Here is a 12,698-nt window from a genome sequence, read left to right on the forward strand (position 1 = left end):
TTCTGTAAAGATTTCCTTTTACTGCTAAATCCTTGAGTCTCATAATACCAAATATACTAGATTACTATCTTACTATTCTGACTGACATTTTCCCCCTTCCAAGAAATGAAACCAATAGGGCTACCTTTTAAAAACTCATTTCTGAGGCAATGCCTTCAAGGGAAAAGTGGTGATGTTTATCACAGAATATAAGATCTAGATTTCATTTTACGATTGTTCTCAGTTGAAGCATAATAATGGGAGTATCAAATAGTAAACAGTAAAAGCAACATGCAACTCACGCAGCTATAATTTTTTGTTTGCTAACAAATTTAGCCAAATTGTGGAGTTGGGAAAGAAAAAGGCAGGTAAATTAAAAGCAATGAGAATCTCATTATGTTGCAATTATGGGAACTACACAGTTCCTTTAATATAAAATGGAAGCAAAAATAAATATAAAAGTGCAACAACCATCAAGTCAAAACTCCCTTAAAATTCCCCAGGTCTTACATGCAGACTGAGCAGACCGATTTGTAATTAATTTTAAATGGAGACACAACCTTTCTTTCCTGTTTAAAATGTACACACACTTAGGAGAAGTGACACATTGATTCAAATTCACAAGAAGGTATAGAAGACTGACAGTGGATCCTTTCCTGAGAGCAGGTTTTAAAAGGGGCAAGATGATGGGACTCAAAGAAAGACGGAAAAAGAGAATAAGCGGCAAGAGACTGGACTTAAACAGGAATCTGATCTCCTTCAGAAAGGAGTCAATCCTGAAATTCCATGTAACTGCCACCATCTATCACATCAATGTTAACACACTTTCCTTATTTGTTTTCCGGAATAACAAGCCCATCCCTTTTCTTAGATTAAGATGTTTTTCCATTCTTTGAATGTCTAATTTCCCATTGCTTTCAAAGCACTTTTTTCTGATAGGCTCACTACATAACATAAAAAGATATTTTAAAAAATGAATCCTACGTCACAGCAGAGGGAGCAGGCACCAGAGCTGAAAGCACCAATTTTATAAATCCCTGACTTCCGTGTACCTTTTTATTAACATTTTTAACAGACGTGTATTGAATCACTATTTATGCTACGTTTTAATTCTTACAAACTTAAAAAAAAAATTTCCATTAACGGAGCTATCGAAGAGGCTATCAAATATTGACAGGCGGGCTTCCCTGGTGGCTCAGTGGTTGAGAGTCCGCCTGCCGATGCAGGGGACACGGGTTCGTGCCCCGGTCCGGGAAGATCCCACATGCCGTGGAGCGGCTGGGCCCGTGAGCCATGGCCGCTGAGCCTGCGCGTCCGGAGCCTGTGCTCCGCAACGGGAGAGGCCACAACAGTGAGAGGCCCGCGTACCACAAACAAACAAAAATATTGTCAGGCTCCACTCTTCGCCCTAGCATAACCATGTGTTTCTGCTGGCCTTTTGAAACGTGAATATCATTGTGCCCTAGAGAAAGGCTCGATGCATTACTAAAATACAAGCTTTGGTGATGACCTGAAGAAAACTCCGTTCTTCAACATGTCAACACTGGGTCTCGTTCTGAAATCAGAGCAGATGGAGGAGCAAAGAGGAAGGAGAAGTTGCACAGCCTCGGTGTGAAGCCTCACACACTGAATCTGAGTCTTTCAAGCCTGTCAACACTTCTTATCAAAGACATTTCAAAACATTATTCAAGTACCTGTAATGGACAGCTGAAAATCTCAACTTGTCTAGGACACCACTAATTCTTAACAGCACAGATTGTCACTGTACCCGGTGGAGGAAACAGGATCAGTTGGGCATTTTGTAATACTGTGCTCTCTCTCAGTCAATCAAAACTGTTCTCTCTAGAGTCATCAGTGACCTTGGTAACCCAATGTCCCTTCTCCCAACCCCAACAGGGTTTTGTTTCTGCAGTCTCTAGTCCCCTTAATTTTTTTTTTTCCCCTGCATTTCGCACCAGGGAGCTTCCTTTCTTAGCCAAGCCCTCTTTATATAGCTTTAAGGACAGACACCACCCTGGTTTTTCTGACTTCACTTCCTCTAACTGACTTTAACATAGGCATGGCCCAAGGCTGACTCCTTAATTCATGCTGCTTCTTTCCATCTCCTTTGTCCCTTAGAAATTTAATCCAATCTGGCCTGAAGCAGAACTGCAAAGGAGGAAGATTCTTTCCAGCAGCCAAATCCTCCATTTCAGCAGTTGGTGATGGGTACCATTCAGCGCCTTGCCTTGAAATAGATTTTAAACTCAAAATGTGGCTGTTCTTGGAATACCCTAGGCACACTCCCACTTAGGGTCTTTGCTCTTTCTCTTCCTTCTGCCTGGGATGCTCTTTCCTCAGGGGACTGGCTCACTCTTTGACCTTCCTCAAATCTTTGCTCCTTCTCAGGGACGCGTTCCCTGACCATCCCCTGGAACATTGCGAACTGCTGCCCTTCTCCCTCTTGGTTCCCCTTACTCTGCTCAAATTTTTATTTTTCTATAACAGTTCCAACTTCCAACATGTTATACATTTTACTTACTATATTTATGGATTATTTTCCATTATGTTTTTTTTAATCCTTATAGAATATATGGTCTATTTTGTTCACTATTGTCTCAGTGGCCTAGAATGGTGACCGGCACTTAGTAGGTGATTAATCAATATTACTCTAATTGAGTTGAAAACTTCCCTATTTTATCCACTACCTTTTTTTTTTTCTTTTCACTGCCAACAGCCTCATCCAGGTTTCCTCTCATGGTAATTAGCTAATTAGCATGTTAATTGCATTTCCTATTCCCCACTCTTTAATCCATCTCCTTCACTGTTGGCTGATTTTCTTCTTCAAAACTCACATTTATCTTCTCATTATCCTTCTCAGAAACCTTCACTGTAAGGCCAAGTCCAAATTCTTCTGGGACTTGAGGTCCTGTCCAATCTGAGTACCAACCCCACGCAACCTCACCTACACCCACACCTCAAGTGACTCTAGTTAAGCCAGTACTGGCTTTTTTCACTTAAGAAACATTTGTTGACCTCCTAGTCCTAGATCCTATGTGGTATACAATGAAGTTACTGTTAGTTTAGGCAATTGAGGTAGAAGAATGTAAGTTTCAACAACAGCATTTGTATTAAAAAAGAAATTGAGTCCACAGAAGAAAGACACTTGGCCGACTTAGGTATATGTGGTCCCCATCACTGAAATGCCTCTCACCTCTGCCTTTCATGTTCCAGGAAAACAAATCACACCTATTTGCAAAGGTTTAAGTTCAACTTACTCCATGATGGATTCTCTGCCTTTTAAATGCCATAATTTTCCTTTGGGGAAATGCCTTTGAATAAGCATACACAATAAATGTTTTGTCCTTCCACAAACATTTTGACGTGCCTTTCCTCAGCTTCCTTCCCTTCATCTCAAGAAACACTGATTTATAGACTACACAGGCCTTCCCATCCCAAAGTGCTAAGGAGCCTCTTCTCCCCCAAGAGCATCCCTTGGCCCAAAGCCCGGATCCAACATGGCAAGAAAAGCCTGGGAAGGGACCTGGACCTCTAGGGAAGGGGTGTAGGGCTTGCACTTTGGATTGGTGAGAAAGCTGCCATCCCCAAATGCTGCCATCTTTTTACTGCCATCTCTAAGTGCTTCAAGGTCTCACCACTTCTCCTCTTAACATGAAGGTTGTTAAGATGATGATGAAGCTTGTGGTTTCTGTAGCATTACTCTACCTTGCCACTAAAGCCCATGAGGTTCTTGCTCCAGAAGGCCCTCCCAAATTATCCTCCTCTGAACTTCTACTCTATTTACTCTGCTATATACATTAAATATTGTAGGATTTGACATTATTTTGCCTTGGGTTTTGGGAGGTTTTTTTGTTTGGTTGGTTGGGTTTTTTGGGGGTCATATATTGATCATTGCAGAAATTCTTGAAGGCATAAATTGTCTTCCCCATGACAGTGGTTGCCAACGTTTGCTAATCAATAAGGCCATCAGTAGAACCTTTTAAAAAATCAGATTCCAGGGCCCAGACTCAGATCTGCAAAAAATGAATCCCTTGTCTAGATTCTAAGGAATCCATATGTTCACAAAGCTCCCCAAATAAGTCTGATGATCAGCCAGATATGAGTATCACTGCTTTAGATAGTTTCCCTGTGCCTCGATAGTAGCATAACCTCAAAGCACCTTATGACTTGAAAACTATTTACTCTTAACTATTAAAAATTCAGGACCAAAGCTTCTGATTCTGGATAGTATTGTTTCACTTTATCTAGGTTTTAGAGTCTAGCACTGATTTTGTGAGCACCACGTAATATCTATGAAAATTTTAGAATTCAAAACACCTGAAATTTCACCACATATACATACATATTTTATGTGGAAACAGCCATATCAAGCATATAGTTGTGGATTCTAATTATTTTTTAACATAACATTATGTTAAATACTTCCTAAATGTCATCATTCTTCAAAGCAGTGAAAACAATATTCCATTGGGATGAGGGTAATTAACTTAATAATTTCCCCAGTTTTGGACTTCTTGGGTATTTATCGTTCCCCTATAATTTTAAATATCATAACTGATACCATTGAAATAAACAATTCATTGAATATTGATGTAACTATTATATTTTATCTATTTAGAAATACTTATTCTAGTTAAAAAATATGCATATCATTCTTTTTTAAAATGTGCTAATATTGGACACAATTTTTGTGCTGGTATCTCCATTTAGTTTGTTGTCTTGTTTTCAGGCTCTTAGGACAACCCTTCACTGATGATACCACTGAAAGGGGCCATGAAGTCACTCAAACTCATTTGTACTTTCTTGTGGTTCCTAGATTTCGGCCTGATTTCCCTATTTCTCAGGGGGTACTTTCTAACATCAACCACACTACAAGGAAGAAAACTGTAAATAGTACATATCAGTGTTTTTAAAGACAGGGCTTATAGGTCCCTTTTTTATTATTATTATTATAGGTCCCTTATAATAGAGTAACCTGGGGTAACAGTTAAAAGTGAGGAATCCTGGACCCTTCAAATTACTCAGACATTTAGGTATGGAGTCTAAGAGAATGAAATTTAAACAAGAACTCCAGGTAATTTTTATGAATACTAATGTTCGAAAAACCAGTCTTCCACATACCACGATATCGATATCAGTAACTTTGCAATCTAGATTTGAGGTATACCCAAAGCCAACATACCACTTATTCTATTTCTCTAAAAAATTTGTATATATATTTAATCTGTGATCACTAATACAACATAATTCTGTTTCTCTTCCCCACCCCCGGCCCCTCCTGCACTAGACTGCATCTTTTTTAGAAAGTAGAGAACATGTCAATTTTACCTTCGCATTTCTGTCACTGTTGAGATTCTGTTTTGCACGTAAAAATTGCTCATGTATATTATTTGTTTAATTTTTTAACCAGATCTATGCTCCATTAAATAGGTTAGTTTTGAACATTACACAAAATTATTTACATGATTTAAAGTGATTTCCCTAATTTTTCCTTAAATTATAATCGTTGTTTGGTATCTGTAGGACTTTCTTAATAGATTTCTACAGTATTTGATGTAGGTCTATCTATATAATAACACAATACGGGGTCACTGAAATGCTACCATGTGTCAGGTGACAAAGGCTCTCTCCTTGACCAGATCTGAGTGAGCATCTTCTGAGTCCTCTTCTCAACTAGGCTCTGACCTTGAATTCTCTCCTTAGCCTGCTTAGTTCAGTTTTAGCAAGAATTCTGCTGAGTCAGTTTAGTGACTCTTCCCTTGGTATCTGATTATCTCTGCTATTAGGTTAAATTCCTCACCCCCACCGTCCACTTGTCCTGTCTTCAGCAAGAATCCTGTTGAGTCAGTCTAGCAAGAATTCCCCTCACCTTGGTAATTTTCCATCCATCTACTGATCCCCACTTTGCTCCTTGGCTATAAATTTCCACTTGTCCTTGTCCTCTGCCGCAAAATGTCATTGCTGTAGTTCCTCTTGAATAACGTTTTCCTTGCTGTCTTTAACAAGTGTCATGCAAATTTTGTCTTTAACAAAGGCATTGTGCCACGTTTCAAAGAAAGAAATATGAAAGGAGTCATACTTACACTGGAGAAGATAACATTCTAGTATGTAAGTCTATCTCATCAGAATTATTTACAAAGTAGTACAATCAAATCTAAAGCAGAAACATGCGCCAAGCATACAGAAAAAATTACTATAACTTGCAAGGACTATGAAGAATCTCTTCCTGTGGCTACAGCTGCATTGCTGAATTGAACAGGATACAAAAATTGAGTGCCTAATTTGATGTGGCCTATATAAACACTGTTATTCATGTCAGAAAACTACCTATATATAACTTCAACCATGGCTTGTTTTAATATCAAGATTCATAGAAAACTCACATTTCATTTTTAGAAACAAAAAAATATCTTTGATATAAACTGTATATTTTCATTTTGATGGTGTATTTTTAGAAAAGCCTTTGCCTACTATCACCTCTTTCTATAATGGAGACTAGAAGGTATGCACAGACACACGTACACAGACACTTAGGTGTACATACATGCTCATCTCATAAAAATGCACGACCACAGTGAATATCGCCAGGGGAAAGTTCAGATTCTTAATCAATGTCATTACCAAGTAAGTGCTAAAGAAAGTTCTAAGTGTCCAGAGTCGTCTCAGTCATCGTCACAATCTCTTTATAAATTAATTGTATTAAAAACCTAAGACAATGAGAAAACACTACACATCTAATAGGATGGCTAAAATTCAAAACACTGACAACACAAATACTGGTAAGGATGTGGGGCAACAGGAACCGTCATTCATAGTGAATGCAAACTGGTACAGCCACTTTGGAAGACAGTTAGGAAAAAGCTAAACATACTTGAACCATATGATCCAGTAATCACACTCCTTGGTATATATCCAAATGAACTGTGAACTTATGTCCACACAAAAGTTTGCAGAGAAATATTTATAGCAGCTTTTTTTCATAACTGTCAAACTTGGAAGTAACCAAGATATCCTTTAATAAGCTTATGGAAAAACAAACTGTGGTACATCCATACAATGAATATTACTCAACAATATAAAGAAATGAGCTGTCCAGCTGCAAAAAGACATGGAGGAACCATAGAAGCATACTGCTAAATGAAAGAAGCCAATCGGAAAAGGCTGTCTGCTATATGACATTCCTGAAAAGGCAAAGCTATGGAGGCAGTAAAAAGATCAAAGGTCGCTAGGGTTTCAGTGAGGGGAGGGAAGGGCAAATAGGGGGAGCACACGGAATTTTCAGGGCGGTGAAGATATCCTGTTTGATACAGTAACAATGAAAATATGTCATTACACATTTTTCAAACCCACAGAATGCAAAATACAAAGAGCGAAACTTTAGTACACGTTAGTAAATAAAAGTGTATCAATATTGGTTCATCAATTGTAGAAAATGTACCATACTAATAAAAAAGATGTTAATAGGGCTTCCCTGGTGGCGCAGTGGTTGGGAGTCCGCCTGCCGATGTGGGGGACGCGGGTTCGTGCCCCGGTCCGGGAGGAACCTGCGTGCCGCGGGCGGCTGGGCCCCTGGACCGTGGCTGCTGGGCCTGCACGTCCGGAGCCTGTGCTCCGTAGCGGGAGAGGCCGCGGCAGTGAGAGGCCCGCGTACCGCAAAAAAATAAATAAATAAATAAATAAATAAAGATGTTAATAATAGGGGAAATCATGTGTCCTTTTCAGGAAGAGTATGTAGGAACTCAATTCAGTTTTTTTTTTCCTTTTAATGTTTATTTATTTATTTATTTATGGCTGCGTTGGGTCTTTGTTGCTACGCGTGGGCTTTCTCTAGTTGGCATCAAGCAGGGGCTACTCTTCATTGTGGTGGCTTCTCCTGTTGTGGAGCACAGGCTCTAGGTGCGCGGGCTTCAGTAGCTGTGGCTCGCGGGCTCTAGAGCGCGGGCTCTAGAGCGCAGGCTCAGTAGTTGTGGCGCACGGGCTTAGTTACCCTGCGGCATGTGGGATCTTCCCGGACCAGGGCTCGAACCCATGTCCCCTGCACTGGCAGGCGATTCTTAACTACTGCGCCACCAGGGAAGTCCCTCCCTGCAGTTTTTAATTAATTTTTCTGTAAACCTAAAACTGTTCTGAAAAAAGTCTTTTTCTGAACATTTTTTTAAAAAGTAAAATCTAAGACACAGAGGTTATAAAACCAAAGCAAACCAAAACAAGACAAAAATCCTGGTTCGATAAGACAGCTTCTAGAATTGGGACCAAAGGGTATTTATGCCAGTCTTTCATGGTGACACCACTGGGCATGCCCGCTGTTTCCTCTTAACCTTGAGGTGGTAATTGTTGGGGGTACGTGTCATGATATTAGAATAAGGCACAGAAGAAACACCAGCGTATCCAAGTCCCATCAGCTTGCAGCCTACGATTCTGCAGGATTCAGTCTGGGTTTCAGTCAGGCCACAAATCTGCTGAACGCTTAATCATTATTTTGAATGACTACCGAGATAACTAAATCTTACCCAGACTAGACCAAATAGTGAAGTGAGGCCTAAACTATACAATTACCTCACCCTACAGGGAGCCCTCCTAACCCTGTAGGTAGATTCTGTCTTATGTAAACTCGCCCAAAGCCCTAGGACCACAAGGATTCCTGCCAGAATGAACACGCCTTCTGGGTCCTCTAGGAGAGGGCTTCTTTATCACTGTACAAATCGAGAGGGGGAGGAAAATACTTTTAAGTTCAAGTTTCTTGATGTAAAATTACTGGTCAGTCTTCAGGGAAAATTACCTTCATGTGAAAATTTAGAACTAAAAGCATCATTTTTTTTCCTCTAAGAAAAGCTTCTCTAGACCCAGACTCCAATCCTAGGGATGCATAAAAAGCAGGGGATACTTCAGGGTTTTCAAAAAGGAGAGCATCTGTTGCTCCCCAGCAGAGCCCTTCCAAACAATGGTTTACTGATGTACTAAGATTTGATCCCTTCAGCTGCTCTGGAGTGAGTACCAGTTGTCTCTGGGAATGAGCGGCCTCTGCAGTGGATCACAGGGATATTACCATTTTCTACATGCACACGACAAGAAAAAGACTGAGAAGCACCTCGAGAGAGAATCTTTGCTAACAATATTTTAATCCCAAATGGGTAGATTGGTGTTTTGTAATTCCCACTGTTCGAACATATTGTCCTACTTCAAATGTAAAGATAGTATCTGCTAAGGAATTATTTCTGCACCTACTCCACATGAAAGGTGTAAACATGAGTGACTACAAAGCTATAAACAAAATTCCGAGCATCCTTAATACTTCTGATAACATGGCCTAATTTTACACCACAGTTTCATTAATTTCCAAAGACGGAGAAGACCGAAAGTAGGAATCAACTATTACCTTACAATGAAAACTTCTGCACTCGCCTCAGGGTGCAGTGTCAGTGTCGTCACACAATCCCTCCTCCCCGGAACAGAGCAGTTCTTGAAGCGTCTCTACCGGGTCTAAGGGGAAAGAAAAATATATAAATAATCTGCTTGGTGGGCTTCAGCTAACACTCATACTGTGTTTCAAGTTGTTCAGATTCTCTTTTTGCCATTTCATGAAATTTCCACATATCTTGCATCAAATTATCTTGTACAAAATAACAACCTTATTACAGAAAACTTAATCTGAAGGGGGAATTTTCTTCCTTTAAATCATTTATAATCTCCTCATCCATCTTTGAAAGAATGGCTTCTTTATCTGTTATTAACTCTTTGCCAACAATTCCTTCCTTACTTTCCCTAGATCACAATTCTATGTTTCTGCAAGAGAAGTTGAAAATTGTTAGACTTACACAAGTCCTGTCTGTGGCTTTGCTAAGGCTGTTTTATTGCTTTACTCTGCTGTGAAATAAACTAACACATTTTGCTCCCTAATCGCCTATGTCTAATTTTTTTTTTTCTGACCTAAAAATCCTTACCAGAGCCTTAAGTACCCCATCAAATTTATAACAATACTGGTCTGAACCAGTGAAAAAGTATGCTCCACCAGCATGTTCTATAAGATAGCCTTCCATCACCACAAAGTTTCAGGCATTCTTTTTTGGACCCAGCAAGAAAATAAGCTGGCGTTGGCAGTCAATCATGGACTGCTCTAATTCGATGAATCCATTTTCTACAGGCTTTACTTGGCAAGCCTCTTCTCACTGTCTGCAAACTGACTAGTTCTTTGTAAACCTCCTTTACAATTCTACCCAAACACCACCCTCTATACCCCAGGAGTTATATGTTATTGAAAATATATTTTAAAGAAGACTTTCAGAGGAAATATCTAATTTTGGAGCTCTTTTTTCTTTCTTTTTTTTACTTTTTAAAAAAGTTTTTAATTGAAAATATAGTTGTTTTACAGTGTTGTGTTAATTTCTGCTGTACAGCAAAATGATTCATTTATACATATATATACATTCTTTTTCATATTCCTTTTCCTCTACAACCTGTCACGCACGTGGTGGTTACCCACAGAACTGTCTTGAGGATAAGTGAGACCAATGATGTGCTGCTGTGTAAAGCTCAGAGTTGTCAGGAAAAGGGGCTGTGATCCCAGCTCTGAAATGTTAGGATTAATTAGGGTATTTATTATAATGTAATAAATTCCATATTAGTTATTAATGTATATTATAATATTATATATTATTATACATTATCTTATTTAGATAATAGATTGTTAACATTAGAGTTATTTAGATTATTACTGATGGGTTTCATTTGTCAATTGGAGGCTCACAGTACAATGATATAAGTTGAGTGGTACTTCTGAACTCTACTTGTAAGAATCTTATTCTCTATATCTTTGGAATTCTTAAGAGCAATGGTTGCAGACTGGGGAAGGTGGGGCAATAAATCCCAAGGAGAGGCACACAGTAGTTTTTTAAATACCATGGTCTTTTCTTATTAATCTTATTATAGACACAAAAAGAGTACATACTTTATGGTTACATTTAAATGTAGTTATAGAAAGGACAAAAAAGAGGCTGTAGTAATAATCAGAACAGTGGTTGTGGGAGATTAACTGGAAAGTAGCAGGAGAGCACTTTCTAGAATAATGGAAAAATTCTATATTTGGTTGAGACAGTGGTTGTATGAGTAGACAGACTTGAAACAAACTCTATGGAGCCATGCTCATAAAATCTACATTTTACTGTAAGTAAATTATACCTCCATTAAAAAAAAAAATGGGACTCAAAGAGATCTCTTAATTTTGGAGTGATTTTGAATCAGGGAGACTTTTAGAAGGAGCCATTACCTCCTTCCTGGTCAGCAAAAACAATTCTTCATGCTTTCATTCAAGCATCCACTTGACAAAGATTTATTAAGCACAAATACATCCAGAGCTAACAGAGTGGCATTGAGCTAGAGAAAATAGTGGTTAGCAAAATAGACACAGCTCCTATTATGGAGTTTAGAGTCTGTCAAGGGAAAATAGACAATTAAAATGCACAAAAACGAAGAGTTATGGCTGTAGCATTGAGGACAAGGCCCATGTTTTAACTAAGGACTTGCATCAAAACAGAATGAGCTATTTTACGCTAAACCCCAAGCTAATCAGAGCTGAAAATATTGGTGTTCTCTGAGTCATTAAAAGCTGTTCGAGTGATCAGACCAAAGCAAACCAAATAATGTTTTTCTGTTAAACCAAGCCTATATGTTCTCTAAAGCTGCTGAATCAAAACATCAAAATACTTTTCATATCAAATTTCGTTTTGACATTGAAGTCTCTCTTCTTTTTTTTACAAACAAAATTTAGGTCTTCTACACCCTAGGGCAGCTTATATATACAGCTGTCCATGAAGAGGAAAACATGGTGTTAAATGACCCTCTTTCCCATGAGCAAATCCCAGCTGGGGAGACAGGTGCATCTACTTCTGGTGACTCTATTGCCAATGAGGGATTTGCAAGCTCTCCCAACAACAAGCATTATGCATACCGACGATAAATCCAAGCTTGTGACAGGTGCGGTATTTAATATACAAACAAAGTATAACCATGAATAGATCAGCATTCCAATATAAAATGCTTTCAGGTAAATACATTTCCCTAACCACACACCCCCCCCCCGCCCCCAATGCTTTTAAACAAAAGTCTCTCTGTGGGCAATCCAATTTTTAAAGCATATGAAAATTTTCCTTGGCTTTCTAACCTGTTTCTTATTTGTCCAAAATTCTTTCGAAAATGGGAGGAAAGATGAAAAAGATGAAAGGATATAACTAAAAAGTGAAAAGAGAAAAAAACATGAACCACATAATTAAATTATTGAATTTCCAAGCTTCTAAGGAGGCTATACTACTTATTTTGTGAAACCATCTAGAAGAAAACCAACAGGATTTTTAAAAAGATTGCTTTATGAGAAAACATGCTAGAAAGTGAGTAGTTCAAAAGTTTTCTTTGGAATAAGAAGCTTACTTTAAACCAAGGCCATAATGGATAATGAATGCTTTGTATTTAATCAACTAAACACCCAAACATTACCTCTTACTGGTCTCTACTGTCCTCCCCAGTCTCTGACCACACAACTTGGGGTTTGGGTTAACCATTTAGTGGTTAAATGACCACTAAAATCCTCAAGTAATTGGGACATGGATAACTATCTCAGTCATGACAGCCATTCCGTAAATCTTTAGAAAATACTGCCAGATTGCAATTGAAACTGTGGAATGACACTTTACTTTCTTACTCTGGTCAGTGATAAATTCAAAAGAAAT

General features: G+C 38.7%; 1 protein-coding gene across 7 annotated transcripts in view; it reads right to left on the reverse strand.

Moving 5' to 3' along the window:
- B3GALT1 (beta-1,3-galactosyltransferase 1) overlaps positions 1-12,698 on the reverse strand; it is a 600,252-nt gene that overhangs the window by 403,908 nt on the left and 183,646 nt on the right. For all 7 annotated transcript variants that reach the window (XM_060302311.1, XM_060302308.1, XM_060302309.1 and 4 more), the window contains exon 2: positions 9,356-9,459. The gene's annotated coding sequence lies outside the window, so the exon portion shown is untranslated. The remainder of the gene's footprint in view (positions 1-9,355; positions 9,460-12,698) is intronic.

Source organism: Globicephala melas, chromosome 7, assembly GCF_963455315.2.
Source record: "Globicephala melas chromosome 7, mGloMel1.2, whole genome shotgun sequence".
NCBI classification, from domain to species: domain Eukaryota; kingdom Metazoa; phylum Chordata; class Mammalia; order Artiodactyla; family Delphinidae; genus Globicephala; species Globicephala melas.